The sequence below is a fragment of the Rhipicephalus microplus genome, unplaced genomic scaffold (assembly GCF_043290135.1).
Source record: "Rhipicephalus microplus isolate Deutch F79 unplaced genomic scaffold, USDA_Rmic scaffold_18, whole genome shotgun sequence".
Classification (NCBI taxonomy): domain Eukaryota; kingdom Metazoa; phylum Arthropoda; class Arachnida; order Ixodida; family Ixodidae; genus Rhipicephalus; species Rhipicephalus microplus.
Window position 1 is genome coordinate 2,239,909 of NW_027464591.1, and position 21,521 is coordinate 2,261,429.

General features: G+C 46.5%; 1 long non-coding RNA gene across 1 annotated transcript; it reads left to right on the forward strand.

Annotated features, from left to right (window-relative positions):
• Positions 1-10,522: 10,522 nt before the first annotated feature.
• LOC142785143 (uncharacterized) lies at positions 10,523-20,533 on the forward strand. Its single transcript, XR_012888862.1, has 3 exons — positions 10,523-11,396; positions 11,460-11,505; positions 20,413-20,533. It is a non-coding gene; the product is annotated as an uncharacterized LOC142785143 (long non-coding RNA).
• Positions 20,534-21,521: the final 988 nt, after the last annotated feature.

Sequence of the window (21,521 nt, forward strand, 5' to 3'; positions counted from 1 at the left end):
AATCACCACTCAGAAGGAAATCATTCTTGCAATTAGCTAAGGCAGTATCTTATTGTTGAGTATTATGCAAACCCGTTGGAAAATATGCGTTTATAAGTAAAAAAGGGTGGTGCCCGGGCAGACAGAGGTCTATTGCCAAAATTTCACAGTCTGTGGACATAAGCTGGAAAGCTATGCTCGCTGTGCGGCCAAATTTATTCGAGACTAGTATAATTAGACCACCTCCTAGTGATGGACGGTCTAACCGAAATGCTCTAAAATTGTTTAAATGATAATTCGTAACATAGTTAAGCCAGGTTTCTTGTAATAAGATTATATCCGGATATAACTGATTAATTAAGCAAAGTAAGTCAGTAGAAGCAGAAATCAAAGACCTACAATTCCACTGCAGTACTTTCAAGGTATCTATGTTGACGAGCGAAACACTTCAGCAACGGCAGCTTCTAAAATACTCTCCTTAAAAAGTGCACTGGCATTTCCGCTGCCCTTTTTGGGTTTTGTGTTTGGGCAAGGAGATTTTAATGGAGATCCAGTGCGCTTCTGACGCCTGAAATCTTGGCATACGTCCATTTCATTCTGATCCTCCACGTGGGTCGACGTAGAAGGTACGGACAAAATTGGGGTTTTCTCCTCGCGGGATTGTCGCTGTGGGGCTAAATTCGGTATAACTTCCACTGCACAAGGTGCCGACTTGGCCATCGGTACTGCTATCGCAGAAGCCAGCTGTGTCATCTGTGAGCAAAACACTTGAGAGATGCACTCACTCACGCTCGTAACTATGTGTTCCAGCGCTTTCGACATCGCCTTTTCTACTGCAGCCTCAATAAGATTAAGAATCTTCGTCTCACTTAGTTGTTCGTGCCTCGACGCGACTCCGGCATATCCAAAGGCTCTATCCTTCACAACTGTTATTGCTTCTCGCCGCGAGCAACGACGTCTGTCCATGATTTCTAGAAGTTGCGTTTCATTAGACCTTGCGGTGCAGTTCAGATAATCGGCCGCGTGATTTCCTGCACAAAGGCAGCACTTTTCGATTTCGGCGATGCACTCCTTCGATGGGTGGGTATCGCCACAGATGCGGCAACGTGAATTTAATTTACAGCCCCCTGCACTGTGACCAAAACGCCAACAGTTTTGACATTGGAGAGGACGAGAAGCGAGACGTTCGACTCTGAAAATGAGCGGCCATATTTTCAACTCGGATGGACAGGAAGTGCCGGCAAAGGTAGCAATAACCGACTCAGTGGGGACTTTCTCACCGTTAACTAATTGGTTGCATCGGTACACAGCTATGACCCCAGCATCAGACAGCTTTTCCAGAGTCTCAGCGGGCGTTAATGTAGAGTCGACTCCTCGTACAACTTCCTTAGTGCACGCTAAATGAGGCGGGATAAATGCACTTACCGGGACCGAAGCAAATGTCTTGCATTTTAGGATGTCAGAAACGCACGAAGGATCTGACGATCTGCATACCAAACCACCTCTTCCGAACTGACGAACATCACTTATCAACTGAAAGTGCGGCGTCATGGCGTGCAACCCCACCTGGATCGCCTTCGGGTTGTTGAGCCTAATAAATCCACCACTGGAGGGCACCAGCACAACAGGGATGCTTCCAACACCACTGCGTAAAAAATATTCCAATGGCAATTCATCATTAGGCAAGGAGGCTGACCAAGGGCTATGCCCTTGGCCGGGAGATGAATTAGACATTAGCACTAATTCGATTGCTTAAAGAAGTAATATGCCACGTCAGCTAGTTTCAACAGGTCAAATTCACCCAAAAACGCAGCCAAACCACCGTCCGAAAGAGTCCGAAGGGACGAGCCCGGTTCAGAACGAAGCCCGGTTCAGCGGAAGATCAGCGGTGATGGCGTCCGGTGATCAGCGTGGCAGTCAAGGAGCGAGTCCTCGAGCATCGCCGCCTCTACTGAGCTTTTTTTTTCTTTTCGAATGAAAGTTAAAGTAGGACAGACGCCAAAATTGGACGGTAACCTGACACGAAACTGGCTGCAACGTGTATTTTACCTGTTCGCATGAAGAGCTGCATGTTTATTGTGAACACTGTACCGGATACTAGCCTTCCCATGCTATCGGTCTTACTGAGGCCTTAGCTCTCTTAAATTACAAAGCGTAGGTTCACTAAATAAGCTACAATATAGCAGTTGATTAGTAGTTTTATGAGTCAAAACCTATTTACTGTTTTACTTTATAAAATATTTTATATAGAAGCTCCACAATGACTGCCTTGTGATTACGTCGAAGCCCGGAACGTGGTGGCCTGGTCTGCATTAAATGTCAGCCGGAAAACAGGCCGTTGGCACAGCCCCTATATCATTCCCGATGAGGCCACGTTGCCACGGTGACAGTGAAGATGAACACTGTCATGTGCTCGAAGATGACTGTCAAACCCCGCTTTTCTTCATGTGCTCACGTCGCGTTCAATTGATTCGGGGGAATCGCACAACAGTCCAAAAATCTCTCATAGAAAGCCATCTATTCGCCGCTGGCTGATTTTAACGTGGCGCGCTGGTTCATTACAGAGATTGCCGCAGCAGGCCTTGACTTGTCCACGCGTGCACACCCGATTACACTGAAGAAGCCACGTATTCCAAAAAAAAAAGTGCTTAATGTCGCGAGGCGCGTGACGTATTTTCTTTGCCCCCGCCATCCCTGCCTGCTTAGCTTCCAGCTCTTTTGTCGGGACGACAGAAGAAAGAATGCAATTGCAGCAGGCGTCAAATTTTGGTAACTTCACTCGCACCGAACGGATTCTTAAAATTTTCGTGCCGTTATATTAATGAGAAAACGCATGTTCTTGGAGTGTAGAAACACCCCTTTCGGCTCCACCTCAAACAAGTGGGAGAGGTCCCACAGGAGCTCACTTCTCATTTCTTAGGCTCTTTCACTGAACTCATTCCATCGGTACTTGAAAAAGTGTGTCAGGGCCACTTTAACGTAGGTTACTTTGACCTATCATAGAAGGTAGTTTCGCAGACTTCGGAAATGCATTTCGCGTTAAGTCAGGTGTAGCTATCGTCTGCTTCACAACGTAGACGTTATTGAACTCTTCTGCTTTGATTAAGTTTGCTTTTTGAAGTGCCTGTCCTGCTGGGAGATTTTTTTTAAGCTTTGCACATCGCGGCGCTGCAAATGCCCTGCACGTGCACGGGAGCGAGCGGCGGCACGGTGTAGAGGAGGGAAAACGCGCGACGTACATCCCCAGTTTCAATTTTAGGGGCGAAGCTCCTTAGGGCGTGGGCTGTGCGTCCCCTGTAGCCTGTATGTAGCCACCTCTAGTTTAGTTCTTGCAGTGTTCACTAGATGGCGGTACCGTCTCCTGTATGTAGCCACCTCTCGTTTAGTTCTTGTAGTGTTTACTAGATAGTGGTACTTGTAGCTGATGATGAAAAGATGCAAGATGTTATAAACTAGAAAGCGGTACTTGTGGTTGATGTAAGACGCGAGATCTTATAAAATAGGAATGATGTCACATATGGCGCGTGTCATTGGTTGAAGGCAATCGTTCGATTTAGTGCGGAGAATATGCAGCCATCAAACTCTTTGACTCTGGAATCGTCCTCATGACCATGTACCTCGCCCCCAACCTGTCGACCGGGAACATCAAGACATTCATAGACACTGCGTTACGAAATTATGAGAACAAATACAAGAATGGACCATTTGTACTACTTGGAGACTTTAACGTGGCTATCATAGACAATAATTGGCTTATCCAACATATGGCTTCTAGATATGCACTCAGACGTATATCGTTTGACCATATGAAACCTACCACGATCCGAGGAACATGCATAGACCTAGTATTTGCAAATTGCCCACTGCAACCCATACAGGAACCGCTCTCCCTTCATTTCACAGACCATAAAGCCGTCATAATGAAGGGACATCGCAAGCCATCCATCGTCTAAGAACAAATAAAAGTTGATTTGTGTATATACACACACAGCGTTTCTCACGTCTTTACATGATGATCGACTGGGCGAATTACACGGAAGATTCACAGTTTACCGATGAATCCCTCCGGAGCTTCGCTCATTCATCATCATTCACCCCGTGAACATGCCGTAATTTTTTTCTGCCAGGGATGGCGCTGACTATCAAGAGTAGCAGTGCCACCAAGCGTTGCGTTGGGAGCCTATTACGGCACCATTTAGAGAACTTCTCACGAGTCCATTGTCGTTGTACACTCGTGCGAATCTTCCCCATAGCAACTTAAAGTCGACCTTTGGGTGGTTTAGAGGCCATTTAAGGTCTCGAACTGGCTGGCCGCCTATTTTTTTGCTCCTGGTTCGCGCCTCTTCAGAGAGGTTTTAACCACTCCCTGAAGATTGGCTACAAAACATCACTGGAGTGCATTAACAATCGTGCACATTCTTTTTCGTGATATCTGGGCTTTCACATGCCAAAACCTTGACATGATTATGGGACGCACTGTAGTGAACGGCTCCGCAAATTGCGACCCTCTGGTGTTCTTTACCTTGCACTGACATCTAACAGTACACGAGCCTATGGCACCTTCACCTCCATCGAAATGCTATCACCTCGGCTCGGGTCTAACCTGCAACCAATCACGACCATAACAATGTTAACCATAATTACCGCAACCACTCTACCGCTGAAGTGGACGGCGCAATGTCTTTTAAAGAATCGGGTTGGAACTATAACACGACCATAACAATCTTAACCATAACCAGACATTGCGCAGTCCGCTTCGGCGGTACAGTGGTTGTGGCGGTTATGGTTAAGGTTGTTATGGTCATGGTTTTTACCTTATAGTTCAAACCCGATTCTTTGAGAGACATTGCGCAGTCCGCTTCAGTGGTACAGTGGTTGCGGTGGTTATAGTTAAGGTTGTTATGGTCATGTCTGATCGCGCTCCTAAAACGCGAGTATAATATTAAATTCGAGTTTCAGGAGCTGGAGTTCATCAACATTTTTACTGAAGAACGTGCTCGCAACTTGAAATTAGTATTGCATTCAAGTTTCGTAACGCTTGAGGCCACTTGTGTTATTCAAAGCTTAATTGGAAACCAACGAATCACAGGGTGCGAGTTTTGTTCCCGGCAGCATTTAGATAGAACCGAAAAGCATGAAACTCCCGTGTCCTAAAGTGAAGGTGCACGTTATTACCCCAAGTGGTCAAAATTTCCGAAGCCATTCCCCATAACGGCATCTCTCAATCATATCCAGGTTTTGAAACGTTAAACCCAATTCATTATTATTATTAACAAACGGAGCGCAAATGCTCTTTTGTAGAAAATGGAGCGTGAGGAAAGAATCGTGCGAACATGTGCGCTGACCTCAGCAGACGACGAGTATTAAATCCATGCCCTCGAGCTTAGCAGTGTGACTCCTCACCTTCCAGTGGGTCACTGCTGAGACATGCATTTGCATTTTCACTGTCTCCTCTGCTTCATTAAATGCCAGTGCAAACGCGCGCTCTTCGACGGGAGCCACCATTGCACCTTAGTTCAGAGAGTGGTCGGGGGTGACGCCACAAGAGGGGCATGGCTGCATGCATCACACGTGCTTCCGAGCAGTTTCCGCTGGAAATGCGATGTAAGTACGTGTTTCCCACTCCTATATCCTACGAACGGCAGCTCGCTATGCGTCTGTCAGGTTTTTTCCATCGTATTCCTTCTTTGTGGCTGGAAGCAATGCCACCGCCACCTCACAGCACTACAGTCGGTGGGAAGCTAAGCACAAAAAGTAAAGTGTACCGCAGTTCATTTGTATGCGAGAAAATTATTGTCCTTTTTTTTGGAACTACTACTCTTGTAGCGCGGAGGCATGAAAAATAGAAGCAATGCGGAATCGTGGGTGGAGCTTGCATTTATTCTTAGATTGTCACCGACTATAGTTTTGCAGCAGTGTCACCATGACGTGTTCCCATTTGTTGCCCGCATAGCACCTTAAACGGCGACACGCTAGCTCGAAACATCGTAGCACTTACAGAGCCAGCGTGACCGCCAACATTGTGATGAGGAGGAATGCAAGACACCACCCCACGGATATGTACACAACTGAACAAAAACACTTTATATTACTCTCGTGGTGAGGCACTGCATGAACATCTCTCTTCCCCGTGGCCGCAAAGCCCACGCGAAGGCTCGGCAATGGGCGAGAGCAGGAAAGGGCTAGAGGAGAGAGTAATGAACGGCTGCATTGGGTGCATCTGGCTAGCATTCAAAAAATAGAGGAAGCACTGGTATATCACGCGTGACAAGCCACTTGCTTTAGCAGTAAATATATGTTCATTTTTTAAGTTGGCTTACCTTGTTTCAATGGCCCCTGCACGCAACGCATTAAAAAGACACACAAACAGACACGCACGCGCATACATTTCACCATGAAACCTTTCCTTCTCCAGTCATGATAATCGCGAGCATTAAGCGATTATGCGCATATTTAAATTGTCCTAAAGATACCCGGCAAATGCCGGCGACGAGAATCTCACCACCTTTTTTTGTTTTCTCTCTCTCTCTCTTTCTCTTTCTGCTTTTTTTTTAAGTCAGATTGTCAGTTGAGCTCAAACAGTCTTCTTCTCTCTTTCCCTTTCGGGCCACAAGCATTTCCCTAATCCTGTTCAAAGTGGATGGTCTCCGACCTTGCGTCTAGGTGTAACCAGCTTGAGCCGTCGATATTCGAACCAATTTGTCGCCGCGGTAAAATGAACGACGTTCTATGGCGTCTTGTGGCCACGCCAGAGCCCACAGCCATAGTTCTCTGTTTACGCCCTCATGCGCATGCGCTTCTGTGCCACCTCAACGCCAAGCACGCGACAACATGATATGCTCGGCAATACGTGGCGCTTCTGGCGATGATTAAGTGACGTATCAGTCGTTGCTGATAAGAGCGCGGCCGCTACCGAGCCCAGCACCGCTACTGCTGCGCAGCAGCAACAAAGGTGTCTGGGACTCGACCGCCGCGGACGAGGTAGGGATTGTCTGCTACTAACAGGGCGCGTTTATATTGAGTTGTTTGCCGACCTACTTGTACTACTTCTGTGCTCCTCTTGTTTCTTCTTTGTTTTAGGGGGTATTACTAACACGGATACAATAAGTGGTAACTTGGATGAGCGCTCTTTGCACTAGCTTCAACTTTAACCTTGGCCTGAATATGTAGCGGTACCTTTGTTGTTGCGTATCACAACAGACACGCATTACAAGAAACTTGCAAGAGGTTAACTCACAAGTGTTTTTTTGCGAGCCGTCATCACTGGTAACACGTAATGTGTTGACTTGACTCTGGAAAACGATGTTCTGAAAAGGGAAATGACTGTTGCTTTGTGTTGTGAAATACGTTTATGGCAAGTCAAGCTAGGAGGACGAAAGACTCGCGGTATTACTGTTTCGAGAGAAGTAAAAGTTGTCGCATCTAAGGCGATAGAGGTCATGAGGGCGTCACCGAATTATCGTCGTTAACTTAGTGCTCTCGGAAATGCTACAGCTTCACCGGATCGGTGATTAATTTTTTGAAGTACCAGCATTGGCTATGAAGGTGACGGCTTCACTTCATCAATGGTAAAGAAGATTGTTTGCCAAGCCAGCCTGCCATTACAAAATCGCGGAAACTTTACGAGCGTTGAAAATGGCGTACATATAGTGCCGGCCGTCTTCTCGTGTTGTCGCAAGCAATTGCAGTTTGTAGGTACGAGAGGATAATCCGTCGTATGCGATATATGAGTGTGGCCTTCGAGAAGGGCTTGCAGAGGACAGTACCAAATGCAGTAAAGTGTTTTTGTTTCATTTTCTAGCTGATAGAGCGCAGCATTGAAAGATTAACGACAAGTAGTTACGTTGAAGAGTTCAGAGGGCAAGGACTGCATTCTAAGACTCACGGTGAATGTGTCACTCGGCACGTGGTGTAACCTGTCACATCCTGTCACCACCACGACAACATGCCTGCCTTCGACAACCATCGCATCAGCGTGTACCAATAGCGATATTATGGTGACATTTACAATTTTGAATATGGCCCAAAGAAATTCTGCGCAGCGATGGAAGTAGGACACACACTGCAAAAAATGGCGAATGGACTCATCGGTTACTAAAGTCTTGTCTGACTCGTTGCTTTACTTGCATGTGCCAAATTTCAGAACCGATTCGGGTACTCGCGCGCGATTGAGGTGGAACTGCACTTGTCATGGGAAATTCACCGAGTTAAGAACCAACCAAGCCAATTTGTAATGATTGTATGCCCAAAGCATGACATGTGTCGAACCTCTGGCTGCTTAAAGGCCAACTGTCTCTATTTTAGCCATTTAAACTTCTTCCAGTGAAAAAAAAGTGATTTACACGTAGCAATACGGAGTCCATGTAAAACCGCTCAGTGGAGCCGTTGATCGCATCATGGTGCACCAAAATAGCTATGCTTATACGCGACCACTGGCGAGAAAGCCCTTGGCAAACAGAAGGCGTACAGCATCAAGTCGCATGGTCTATCGCGAAGGGATTCACGAGCGGGTGTGGTGGCGGGCGTAACAGCGACGATGGAATTGGGGGATCACACGCCATGACGACAGTAGTTAGGGGTTTTGGCTTATCTCAAAGAAGAGGATCCACAGTGATGACGGAACATTTTCTTGCGAGCTTCACTGGGAAGGCCAAGGAGCGTTTAGGCTGCTCCCGCCGAGGGTCGGTGCGGGCCTAACAACAAGATTGTCGTAAAACGGGATGGCAAGTCGACGTGCCGAGCCCACGTCCTTCCATTTCAAGAATGAACAGAAAATTGTGCGGTGGGTTTCATTTTGCCAGTAAATAATTAATTCCTGCATGTTGGGTCGTATTTTCAGGTGTCGAGAAGCCTTCGAGTTTGTGGCGATAGGATAGTGAAACGAGATAATAGTGCAGGGCCATAGTGACGACATGCACGCTCCAAATTACAAGCTTAAATGGTGAAATAAGATGGGCAACCATTTTCTGCTTGTGCAGCCACTCGTGATAAGAGAGTGAGGTGGAGAGTAGAGAATATATGCCTGTCAGTGACACGAGTGCGAAGTGCGGTGCTTTTGTTAGAAGGGAATTTACTAGCACGCAGTGTATTTACAGTGGTGAATTCAGCGTGATAAGAAACCAGAAAATCTGACCAGCTCGACACCAACTACGCTGCATTATTGTATGCTGAAATTACGCTGCATCAGTGTACAGAAGAGCTGCATAAACTCCAGAGCCCTATAACCTTGCGCAGTACCAAGGTATTGATACAAGGATTGAAAGTGTCCAGGAACGGCAATGGGGCGAGAAAGAATCGTTAAGAGCCTCGGAACAACTGATACGAGCCGTCCATACCATTGCAAGAACAGTCACCACAACTGTAGACAATTTGATGGAGATGACATTTATTAAGTTAATGGCTTGTCATGCAGGTCTGCTTTTTAAAGTTTATTGGCTGGACAATAGAAGCGGCCAGGTTAGTCCGAAGGCGACGATGCAAGAGAAGGGTATTCCTATGAATCTCACAGTGCAAATGTCTGCAGTGCCACCGCTTTTATGGACAGTCTTTAACGATGGCAACGCATGAGATCGCACGAGTGAAAGGCGAAAACTCGACTGTGAATGGCGCGCAGATGAAAGCGAGAGTTTCCAAGCAAGTGTAAGACAGAGCCCCGTGGATCTAAGCACCTCATCAAGTGCCGACGAGACTACGCAACGAGCGTTTTAATGTGGATGTGGATACGAGTGCAAGAGGGGCATCCATCGTTCCCGCCTGTGTTAAATCCGTGTGCGTCACTTTGCCGAGATTAGTGGTAGCGCCGCGCAAATATGGCGGCCAAGTATTCTGCACGCGGCGCATGGTAAAATGACGCCTGCTGACCGGGAAAGAGTGAGGAATAACATCTCGGTGCTGATCAATGATGCTGTCGAGCAGTCGCATAGTTTCAAGCTTTTCAAGTCAACCACATTTTGCCTTAAAAGAACGGGGCTAGTGTGGTCGGGGTCGGTCCTGTCTCAAACGCTATCATAACATGGAGCGGCGACAAAGCAGCGATTCATAGGTCACTGCCGCAGTTGAGCGGCTCGCATGGCATCACTTCGTCTACGTTCTTCTGAGTGAACGAGAGCGTGACTATAGTTGTGGCCGTGGCTTCCAGCCTCGCCAATGCCACTCAGCAATTGAACCTTCTGCAGTCCTAGTGGCATTGGAGCCAGAGCCACCGGTTTTGACGTATTGCCCTGTTTGTGGCAAGAAACTTGGTTAGATGTGGGGCGTTAATTCTTCTTCTCTTTTAATTAATTTTCTCTTTTTATTAATTTTTCTCTTTTAATTTTTTCTCGTTAATTCTCTTTTAGAACTGTGCTCTTCATAAGGGAAGGCAAAGTTAGGATTGTATATCAAGAGTAGCAGGTATAATGTCGCAGAATGAATGATTACGTAAATACAAAGCAAGAATGTTGAATGACCGACTGGATTCACATGCCACTGGAACGGCACCAAATGACTCACGTATATTTACTCTCCACGGTGACAAACAGCTGGCCAGGACGCATTCGGACAAGAAGATTGAATTCTTCGGCATGTCTAACCGCTGTCCAGCGCAGCACAAGCCCAATTGGGTCGAAACACGGAAACAGCTGTGTAGTCTTTCGATATAGGTGCACTTTCAATCAACCATGAATATCAATACAAATCTGGAGTTCCTTCGCTACAACTTGCCTCGTCACCATATGGTGGTTTTGATTCGTGAGACCTCAGTATCTCGAATGAGCACTCCATCCAACCTGGCGAGCACTCACAAACCTGTTATAAAAGATTTTATTAGAAGTGGCACCACCTACACTGGCTGTAAAAACGTTAAACTAACACAAAGTCCAAACGCACCGCTCTGGCTATCCGTGTTAATAAACACCCGTACAAGTGGCGCAGGGGACTACGCCAAGTATTCATCCTGGAACTCCCGATTCTCTTCATCGGGACAAAGTTGATTATTGTTGATCCGCTTAGTGTTTGTAGTGCAAGTGTAGGTAAGCTTGCATGATTTAAAATTTTTATTGTTGGCTTGTGTTGTTTCTTATAAATGTGATGTGGGCTGTTCCACTTCGTACGCTACTAATCCGATCTTACTCGAAGTTCTCGGGTACCAACAGCGTCTTTGCAGAGCTGCCGCGGTAACCTATCAAGACTTGGACTGGTTACCCGCTTATCATATGCGATGTTGACATGTGCAATGAAATTGAAGCGTCTCTTTTTGTTTACAAAAGATACGGTGACCACGGTACGAGTTCACGGCCGCGTTTATTGTTGCTGCTCGGGCTTGAGTGAAATTCGACGTGCTCCAAGCTGAATTTTAGTTGCCGTCTCACGCCTTCCTTGGCCCACTGCCTGCCTTTACGGATTTGTAGACCACGCCTTCGTCACCAGCGACAGCCATGGTGAGTTCGCGCTTTCTCTCGTTCATTTTCAATCTCTAACAATCGTCTCATTTCTGCTTTCAGAACCACGGGCTTTTTCTTTGTTCACTGCCTCTGAAAGCCTTATAAGGTAAGTATTGTTCTACCTGGATAGAAAATGCGCGAGCGTGTGGCCGACCCTTTTGGTGATGAAGGAAGGAAGGAAGGAAAATAGAGGGAAAAGAAAGGCAGGGAGGTTAACCAGCCTATAGGCCGCCGGTTTGCTTCCCTGCGCATTGGAAAGGGATGGGGGAGATGAAAGAGAGCAGAGAGGGAAGACAGAAACAGCACATTCGGCAGCACACGCGCGCACACTCAGTAATAGTCTAGTCTTGTCTTTAGTTGTGTGTGACATTGCTGTTACAGTCGCTTGTTCAAGTCGGTGTCGCGTAGGAATTTCAACAGAGCTTTCGTCACCTTCTGTTGCAATGTATTTGGTGATGAAGACGTATATATATGTATATGGACTTGTGTTTCACCTGTTTTCAACTCACTTTCATCTGAAAATGCAGCGAGGTGAAATAGGCACACTATCTAAAGACATAACTGAAAGATCACTTCTTTTTTATAGTGAGAAGTCGCGTATCGCGAAAGCAATACACAAATGTCAATCACATCGATGCGCTTTCGTCACTTTTCATAGATACGGAAATCCCGAAAATATTTTGCATCAAAGGTGCGTGAAAGTCGCAGTTTTCGTCATTCGTAACGTCCTTCACGACGTTAACCATCGGGTTCTATTCCGAAACGTGCCACGAACCCATACCTTATTCCGAAACAAGACGAGATTGTGGATACCGACTACGCCTTTCCGGCCGCACGCAGTCGTTCTGGCTGTCCGCGAATGCTATTTTTGTTTCTTTGCGTCGGATATTTTAGCCGCTTTGCGCTCGGCGTGCTCCGTGGATCATCGGAATGAACTGCGTTTTGGCCAACTGGGATGGAGGAGGAGGAGAGAAACTTTATGCCAAAAGGGAAAGGTGTGGTGGAGTGTCAGAGGAGGCTACCCAGCGTAGGTCTCCGCTACCCTCTTGGCCCAATCCAAGATCTGGTCCTGGACCTCGGGCACCGAGCTGCACATAGCAGCCTCCCACTTCTCCTTACTATTAATGTGTAGAGAATCGGGTGGTGGGTTTCGAATACACCCCCATATGATATGGTCTACGTTAGCTCTTTGTTGACAGAAAGTGCACAAAGGGGAGGGGTATATTGCAGGGTGTATAAGATGGCGAAAAAATGGGGTAGGAACAGTACGCGTCTGCAACTGGCGCCATAGTATTTCATGGTAGCGCGAAGCTCCATGATGTAAGGGGGGTATATAGTGCGCTGTAGGCGGTAGTGATTTGTTATATCGTGGAAGGTCAAAATACGATCTCTCGCGCTGAAAAAGGCCGCGTGGTCTAAGACACCATTAGAGGCCTGCGCTCGGCCGGTCATTCCTCGAGCACAAATATGAGCCGCCTCATTGCCACTCCACCCCGCATGCGCGGGCGTCCATATGAGAGCAACGTCTTGCGTGGGAGGATGTTTCTTAAGAATTGAAAGGGCAGTTGATGAGATGCGACCTGCGCTGAAGTTGCTTATGGCAGTTTTGGAGTCACAATCATAGTGATATTGGGGATGGATAGACCTAAAGCGATGGCAGCCTCCTCTGCCTCCTCCGAAGAGTTGACCGTGAAGGATGCCATTGTGAGCGCCTTGCCGTTATAGTCGACAGCACAGAGGGCATAGGATGAGGAGGATGGGTGTTCTGCCACATCGACATAGAGCACATCATTGGCTCCATGCAATTTTTTCTGAAGAGCTTTTGCTCTTTGGACTCTACGCTTTCTATGATATGTCGGATGCATGTTTTTAGGACGGGGCGGTATGAGTAATTGTTTGTGTATGTTTTGGGGAATGTTGTATTTAGCATTGGTGAGGGAGGTGGAGTTTATTCGGGTATTTATGACTCCTGTCTGGTGGAGTAGCGCGTTAGAGGTATTGATTGGAATGTCTAGAGCGTATTTGTAAACTATGCGGAGGAGGGTGATGACCGATTCCTCCTCTGCTAATTTAAGGTGAACGTAAGGGAGGGTATATTATTTTACTAATCACAAAAGCTTGTATTATACGAAGTAGCTCTGACTCTCGGAGCCCTCCATTTTTCCCTGAGATTCTTCCTATCATGGTTAGGGTGTTTTCAACGGTATTGCGTAAAGCTTCGAGTGTGTGCGTATTAAGTCGGTTGTTTTGGATAAACCTAGCACACGAATGCGTGATATTCTAGGAATAAGGCACCCATTTATGTGAACTTCGATCATTGGAACATGTTTGTTCCGACGATGAGCTGGTAGAAGGAGTAACTCTGATTTACTCGGGGTACAATAGAGATTCATCTGAGATGTTAGCGCTGTTATTATATCTACAGCTGTTTGTAGGGTGTCTTGAATGTGTTCATCTGAGCTTCCTTTCACGCATAAGGTGATATCATCGGCATATATGGAGAAGTTCAAGTCAGGGATACGTTGAAGAGCGTTGGGTATCGGTAGCATAGCCAGGTTAAAAAGGATTGGAGAGAGCACTGACCCTTGAGGTGTTTGAAGCTGCCTAGTGTATAGGGCGAGGAATGCTCTGGTCCTAATGTTAATGTAGCTGTGCGGTCTGTGAGGAAGCTTTTGATGTAAGCGTACATTTTAGCGCCACAAGTAATGCAGTTGAGGCCAGCATATATAAATGAGTGGGCTACGTTATTGAATGCTCCATGTATGTCCAGACCAAGGATTGCCCCAGTATCCTCGCTCTGGTTAGGAGTTATGATGTCCTGTTGAAGGCGAAGCATCGCATCTTGCGCTGAAAGTGAGGCCCTAAAACCAATCATTTCTGAAGGCAGTAGTCCATTATCCTCCACGTGTCTCTGGAGGCGTGCAAGCATACCATGCTCCATAGTCTTTCCGAGACACGATGTTAAGGAAATGGGCCTCAGATTTTCTATTAAGAGAGCTTTTTTCGGTTTAGGTATAAATATGACTCTGGCTCTGACTGGTATGACTCTGAGGAAACCAACCTTAGCATAAATACAATGAATGATAATCTGACGAGTATCATTACGGAGTGTACAGTGGAAGTTGGAGGAAAGGTAGTTAGACAGGACACTACACTGGCAAGCTTTCCCAGGAAACGAAGAATCTCAATAAGAAGCGTCAAAACATGAAAGTCTCAAGTACAACAGACAAACTCGAACTGGCAGAGCTTTCAAAGTTGATTAATAGGCGTAAGATATGCGACGTAAGAAGGTATAACATGGAGAGAAATGAACACGCTCTGAAAACGGAGGAAGCGTCAAAGCAGTGAATAGGAAACTTGGGATAGGCAAAAATTGAATGTATGCACTAAGAGACAAAGAAGGCAAAATAACTACCAATATGGATAGGATAGTTAAAATAGCGGAGGAGTTTTACAGAGATCTGTACAGTAGCCGGAACAACCATGACTTTAATACTATAAGAACTAGCAGTAACCCAGATGACACCCCACTAGTATTGATAGAAGAAGTCAGAAAAACTTTGGAGAGCATGCAAAGAGGAAAAGCTGCTGGTGAGAATCAGGTAACATCAGATCCGCTGAAAGACGGAAGACAGATTGTGTTAGAAAAACTAGCCACCCTGTTTACGAGGTGTCTCCTGATGGGAAGAGTACCAGAGTCTTGGAAGAACGCTAACATCATCTTAATACATAAGAAAGGAGATGACAAGGGCTTTAAGAATTGCAAGCCGATTAGCTTGATCTCTGTAGAATACAAGCTATTTATAAAAGTAATTGCTAACAGAGTAAAGAAAACATTTGAATTCAATCAACCAAAGGAACAAGCAGGATTTCGAACAGGCTACTCAACAATCGACCACATTCATACTATCAATCAGGTAATAGAGAAATGCTCAGAATATAACCAACCACTATACATAGCCTTCATAGATTACGAGAAGGCGTTTGATTCAGTAGAAATATCAGCCGTCATGCAGACACTGCGGAATAAGGGCGTCAATGAATTATATATAAACATCCTGGAAGAAATCTACAGGGTATCAACTGCTACCATAGTGCTTCATAAAGAAAGCAACAGAATACCAATCAAGAAGGGTGTAAGGCAGGGGGACACAATCTCCCCAATGCTATTTACCGCGTGCTTACAGGAGTTTTTCAGAAGCCTAGAATGGGAACAGTTAGGGGTAAGAGTTAATGAAAGCATTTTAGTAACCTGCGCTTCGCCGATGACATTGCATTGCTGAGTAACTCAGGGGAAAAATTGCAACTAATGATTACAGAGTTAGACACGGAGAGCAGGAAGGTAGGTCTCAAAATGAATCTGCAAAAAAACGAAAGTAATGTACAACAACCTCGGAAAAGAGCAGCGCTTTGAGATAGGTAATAGTGCACTTCAAGTTGTAAAAGACTACGTCTACCTAGGCCAGGTAATAACGACGGAGCCGAACCACGAGATTGAAGTAACTAGAAGAATAAGAATAGGGTGGAGCACATTTGGCAAGCACTCTCAAATTATGACAGGTAGATTGCCACTATCCCTCAAGAGAAAGGTATATAACAGCTGTATATTGCCGGTACTTAGCTACGGAGCAGAAACCTGAAGACTTACAAAGAGGGTTCAGCCTAAATTGAGGACGACGCAGCGAGCAATGGAAAGAAAAATAGTAGGTGTAACCTTAAGAGACAAGAAGAGAGCAGAGTGGATTAGGGAACAAACGGGGGTTAAGGATATCTTAGCTGAAATCAAGAAGAAATTGACATGGGCTGGGCGTGTAGCGCGTAGACAGGATAACCGCTGGTCGTTAAGGGTAACTAACTGGATTCCCAGAGAAGGAAAGCGGGTAAGGGGGAGACAGAAGGTTAGGTGGGCAGTTAAGATTAAGAAGTTTGCGGGTATAAATTGGTAGCAGCAAGCACAGGACCGGGTTAACTGGCGGAACATGCGAGAGGCCTTTGTCCTGCAGTGGACGTAGTCAGGCTTATGATGGTGATGATGACTCTGGCATCTTTCCGCGATGGTAGAAGGGTGCCCGTGTCAAAACAGTCGTTAAAGTACTCAGTCAAAGCTTTATTAGAAATAGGGTGAAGATTTCTAAGTCATTTGTTGTTAACGCGGTCTGGGCCTGAAACCGACGTGGTGCGTAGTGTTGCAAGGGCGTGCCTTGCTTCCGCTTCTGTTGTCGGCACATCTAATGACTCATTAGGTTTCCCTGTGTAAGATGATATAGAATCCTTACGTAACTGAGGTAAATGCAACGTGCGGAGGTTATCGAACAGCTGTCCTAAATGGTCACTGTGCTCGTGTAACAGTTTAGTGATAGCGTGGGAGTGTCGTGCGCGAGAAGTGCTGGGGTCTAGCAGATGTCTAAAAAGTTGCCACGTTCGTTTATTACTGATGTAGTCATGCATTCCTTCACAAAGCTGACCCCATTGTTTCGCCGCCAATGGAGTTGTGTATCGCTCGATTTGTTGGTCTAGCTTCGCTATACTAATGCGGAGTTTCCTGTTGTGGCGCTGGTGTTTCCACCGTCGTAGAAGTGACTCTTTTGCTTCCCACATATGGAGAAGCTTGGAGTCGAGAGTAGTTATTTGGGTGTCGGGGGGTAGAGTTTTCGTGTGAATTTCAACATCTTTTTGAAGATCTTGAGTCCACTCGGTAAGGCCTGCAATACGTGAGGGAGCGGTGCTGTTGCGGGTCTCTCTAATTTTGTCCCATTTTGTGAGCATCCGTGGTTTAGGTGCAATGGGTCTGTGTTTTAGTTGTAATGTTGTGCTAATAATGTAATGATCACTGCCAAGATTATTTTGGATGTTAGTCCAAACCATTGTGGGGCCATTGTGAGTGAGGGTAAGATCGGGGGATGTATCTTTGTTCACACTGTTCCTCAAACGAGTAGGCTCCTCCGGGTCGTTGTGCAGCGTAAAACGATGTGCCTGAATATGGGACCAGAGGGCTCTACCTTTCGGTGTAGATGCGGTGTAACCCCACGCTGGGTGGGAGGCATTTAAATCCCCCACTATGAGGAGGGTGTGTTTGCCTGCCGAGGATGTAGCTCGGGCAAATAGGAAATCGTAGCGGTGCCTTTGCTCTTGTGGTCTACTATATACGTTAAGAAGGTATAAGAATGGCGAGTTAAGTTTATCAGGTAGTATTTGGAGAAAGTCGTGCTCAATGTCGATGTCAGCAAATTTTGCATAGGTTACTGTAAGATGCTTCTTAGTTAAGACAGCAGTGTTTGGTTTGGCATCAGCCGGATTTTGATGCGTTCTATAACCTGGCAGCTGCACTACACCATTTGTTTTTTGTAACGCAATGGTTGGGGGAGGGGTAGTTTGTGATTTAATGTACTGCAGGAGGTTTGCTTTTTTTCGGCGAAACCCCCTGCAGTTCCATTGCCATACACAAAGCCCAGTGCGGTTACGAGGAACCATTTTCGCTAAGTTGATTTGGCTTAGGTTGGGCAAGCTCTGGGTGGTTAGCATGGACCATGTCGATCCACTGCGTGACTCTATCTAGGGTTTGTTGCATTGGTAATATGGCTTGTTGTATTGAGGCCACTGATTCATGTAGCTTCTGCAAGGAAGCTGGGGAGAAGGTAATAAAATTGTCTAGTTTTTCCTCAAGTTTGGTTACTTTTTCTTTCTTTTTGTCAACCTTCTCTAGTTTCGCTTCGACTTGGTCTACTCGCTCATCGAATGACAATGTGGGAGTCGAGACTCTTCGTTTTTGCGCAGGTGGTTGAGCGGGGTGCCTAGCCATAGGGGTGGTTGAGAGAGGAGCTGGTGCTGGTGAGATAGGCGTAGTGGTGAAAGGTCAGGCGGGGAGGTTTGGGGAAGTACATGGTTGTTTGGAGGACTGAAGCTCTAGGCTTAGTTTTGCATTTTCTGCCCTTAATTCAGCAATCTTATCCTGCAATAGTTTGAGCTGTTTTTGAATGGAGCTTTCAGGGGAGGCTACATCAGCCCAGCTCACCTCGTGTTCAGGGCCAGTCCGAGGGCTGGGGTCTTGATGAAGGCTTTTGTTACGGCTTCGGCTGCGGCTGCGGCTTTTTCGGCTTTGCTGTCTTGTGGTACTAGGTGAGCGTCCTCTAGGATCGTTCTTGAAAGATGGGCTTGGGTCGAGGAAGAGAGCTGCACCTTGCTGGAAAGTTGAGGGTGCGTGCTTTGGTTTGGGCTTGGAGTGCTGTGGGCACTGGGGCGAGCCGGTGGGGTGGTCACTGTTGCATACCACACACTTAGATTCACATTCGTGATTAGGAAGTGGGTTCGGAATGCCACACATTGAACATAAAGGCTGAGGGGTGCCTGGGCATACGTCTGGTCTGTGCCCAAGTTTGCGGCAGAGATTACAGGCTTCCGTCTTATGACAATAGGGTACGCATCTGGTAATGCCACCCTGATAACTTATGTAGAAAGGCACGCACGTACCTCTGAAGGTGACGAAGATGGACGTTGTGGAACCCATGCGACGTCCGGTCAGGATGAGGCCTAGTCTGTCATAGTCCAACAGACTTGACAAGATGGTTTCAGATGTGTGTTCTATAGGAATATTACAAATGACCCCCCGGCAGGTATTCGATGAATCGGTAATGTGGGGGGCCACTTCAAAGCTGCGCTCGTCTATCTTGATGGATTTGATACGGTGGTTTGCTTCGTTGCGTGCCGAGTCAGCTGTGCTTACGAGCAGAGTGTTGCTTACAGAGTTGATGTGGTATTGGTCATGTAGGGATCTTGTGAGCGCTGCCGCTTTTAGGACGGAATGGATGAGCTTCGGAAGTGGAGTGTCAGCACAGCTGAGGCCTCCACGTATTCGCAGAACTTTTTTGTAGTCGTCCGCTGGAAGTGGATGGGGTCTGGAGGCAGTGCGAGGAGTCGATAGGAGAGCTTTCTGTGACTCTTCTTGCGAAGTGTTGATGTCAGGCGTCGATTTCTTCGAAGATGAAGCGGGCTTTCTGGCCCTGGCATACACTTGATGCCAGCTGCCTTCATCATCGTCGAGAGCTTCAGCGGAGGGAAGCTCCTCTCCCTCTGTTTCGTGGATGACCATGTTGGTAGGCCTAGCAGGTAGGCCTAGCCGGTAGGCCCACCGAGGTAGTCAAACGCTGCCAAAAAGTCGATCTTCGTGGATGCGAACTACAAAGCACTCACTTGAAATCACTTCAGATGATGCGGTCGATTCCGTAGAAAGCTTCACATTTGTTCAAGTTGCCATTGAATGACTTAAACAGTCAGAAACAGGAGTTTTGCCAGAGCGCTTGCGAAACGAGGCTGCTCCCGGAGGCGTCCATGGCGCGTCTCCAACTGGGACAGAAATAAGGGGACTTTGATGCCACTAAACAGTGCATAAGCTACCCGGGAGCAGCGATCCGCTTTTCCTAGCTGTCCGCTTTTCCCAGTTAAAGTGTCAAATTACCGAGAATTTACTGTTATCCAGGGGCTTTAAAATGTTAAAAAGAAATTGATGTTAAATCGGTAGGGAACACAAAAGAGGAAACAAGTACTTGTTTTGTTTACTCTATTGCTTCTTCTTTGTCCTTATTTCACACACGTTCTGAAAACTTGATTGAAGCGCGTCTTCAAAGGTGCATACGTTTGCACTGGGGTCATCGTAGCTTAACCCACTCGCGAAACGGGGGACAGCACCAGAAACTACCTGCGCTAAACTGACAACTGATTTACTTGTCACACTGCCAGAAAAGTAAAACTAATGCACCTTTGCAAAAACTTCAATCCTGTTTTTTTTTGTTTTTTTTTGCAATCAACATAAAACTACGTAAACTTTCCTCCGCCTTCATGAACCTGCACCTTCTGTAAGCAAACATTGCTTCAAGTTTCCCGTCGACCTAATATGCATCAATGTAGCGTCCATGGCGTCTCGTGTACGATAGACATTGTCTGATTTAGCATTGCTCTGACTTAATTTATTACCCAGCTAGACGATGAACAAATTCTCTTAATTCAATTTCATTTCCAGATGTTGGCCTGGACGCAGATTCCTTATCGCAGCGGCAAGTCCTCCCGAAGTGACCCATTTCGTGTAACCAGTCCTTGGTTGTACCTGGCAGTGGGGTCAGTAAACCATGCTTTCTAAACTTCCCTTGCCTGTTGGTCTTCGTGGCGTGCCACCTGGCCTGTGGCTACTGCACATCTATTTTTTTTTCAGCCAGTTCTTCTCTGAACGATGTCGACGTGTCCGCGGTTCGTTGCCACGGATTTTTCAGTGCAATTTATCTGCCTATTATGCCGCAGCGTCTACGGCTTCTTGGTTGGAGCCTTTTTCCTCGTTTTTTCGGTGCTCTGTAACAGCATCTGCGATTTCTCCGCAGGAACTGTTTCAGCTTTTTTTTCCGCATGCCGTGCCACATTGCTCACGGCTTCTCGGCAGGAGTCCTTTAGGGGCGAGGCTCCTTATGGCGTGGCTTGTGCGTCTCGCGTAGTACGTAACCACCAGTGGCACATACCCGAAATAGGTATAACATTTGACCTCCAAGGTGTTGTCGGTGAGAGATTTCTTCTGTGCGTTGTTTAACAATAAAAAATAGTGCTCAATGTACATGCCAATGGCTGCTAATGGGGAATGAGAGACAGCAGCATTCGGCTTTTAGTCAATGCGCCCGCTGCGATCCCCATTAGCAGCCATTGGCATGTACATTGAGCACTATCGGACAAGAAAGGGTTGCTACGTTATACTCGCTGGGTGTAACCTCCTTAGTTTTCGAAAGGTTTAGCGAGCGTGGAGCCGCAGGGCCATGAATACAATGAACTAATAAATACCATGAATGAATTCGAGGTGGTTAAAGGGGGAAGCAAATACGAAGCGCAAGCCGTAAGAAATTAAAATCTGAATCCTCCTGTCTCTCATTTCACATTAGCAGCCACTGGCATGTACATTGAGCACTATCTGACAGGAAAAGGTTGCTACGTTATACTCGCTGGGCGTAACCTTCTTAGTTTCAGACAGGTTTAGCGAGCATTGGGCCGCCGTGTCATTAATACAGTGAACTAGTATATACCATGAACTCAAGGTGGTTGAAGGTGGGGAGTAGACACGAAGCGCAAGCCGTAAGAAAGTGTGCGTGTGCC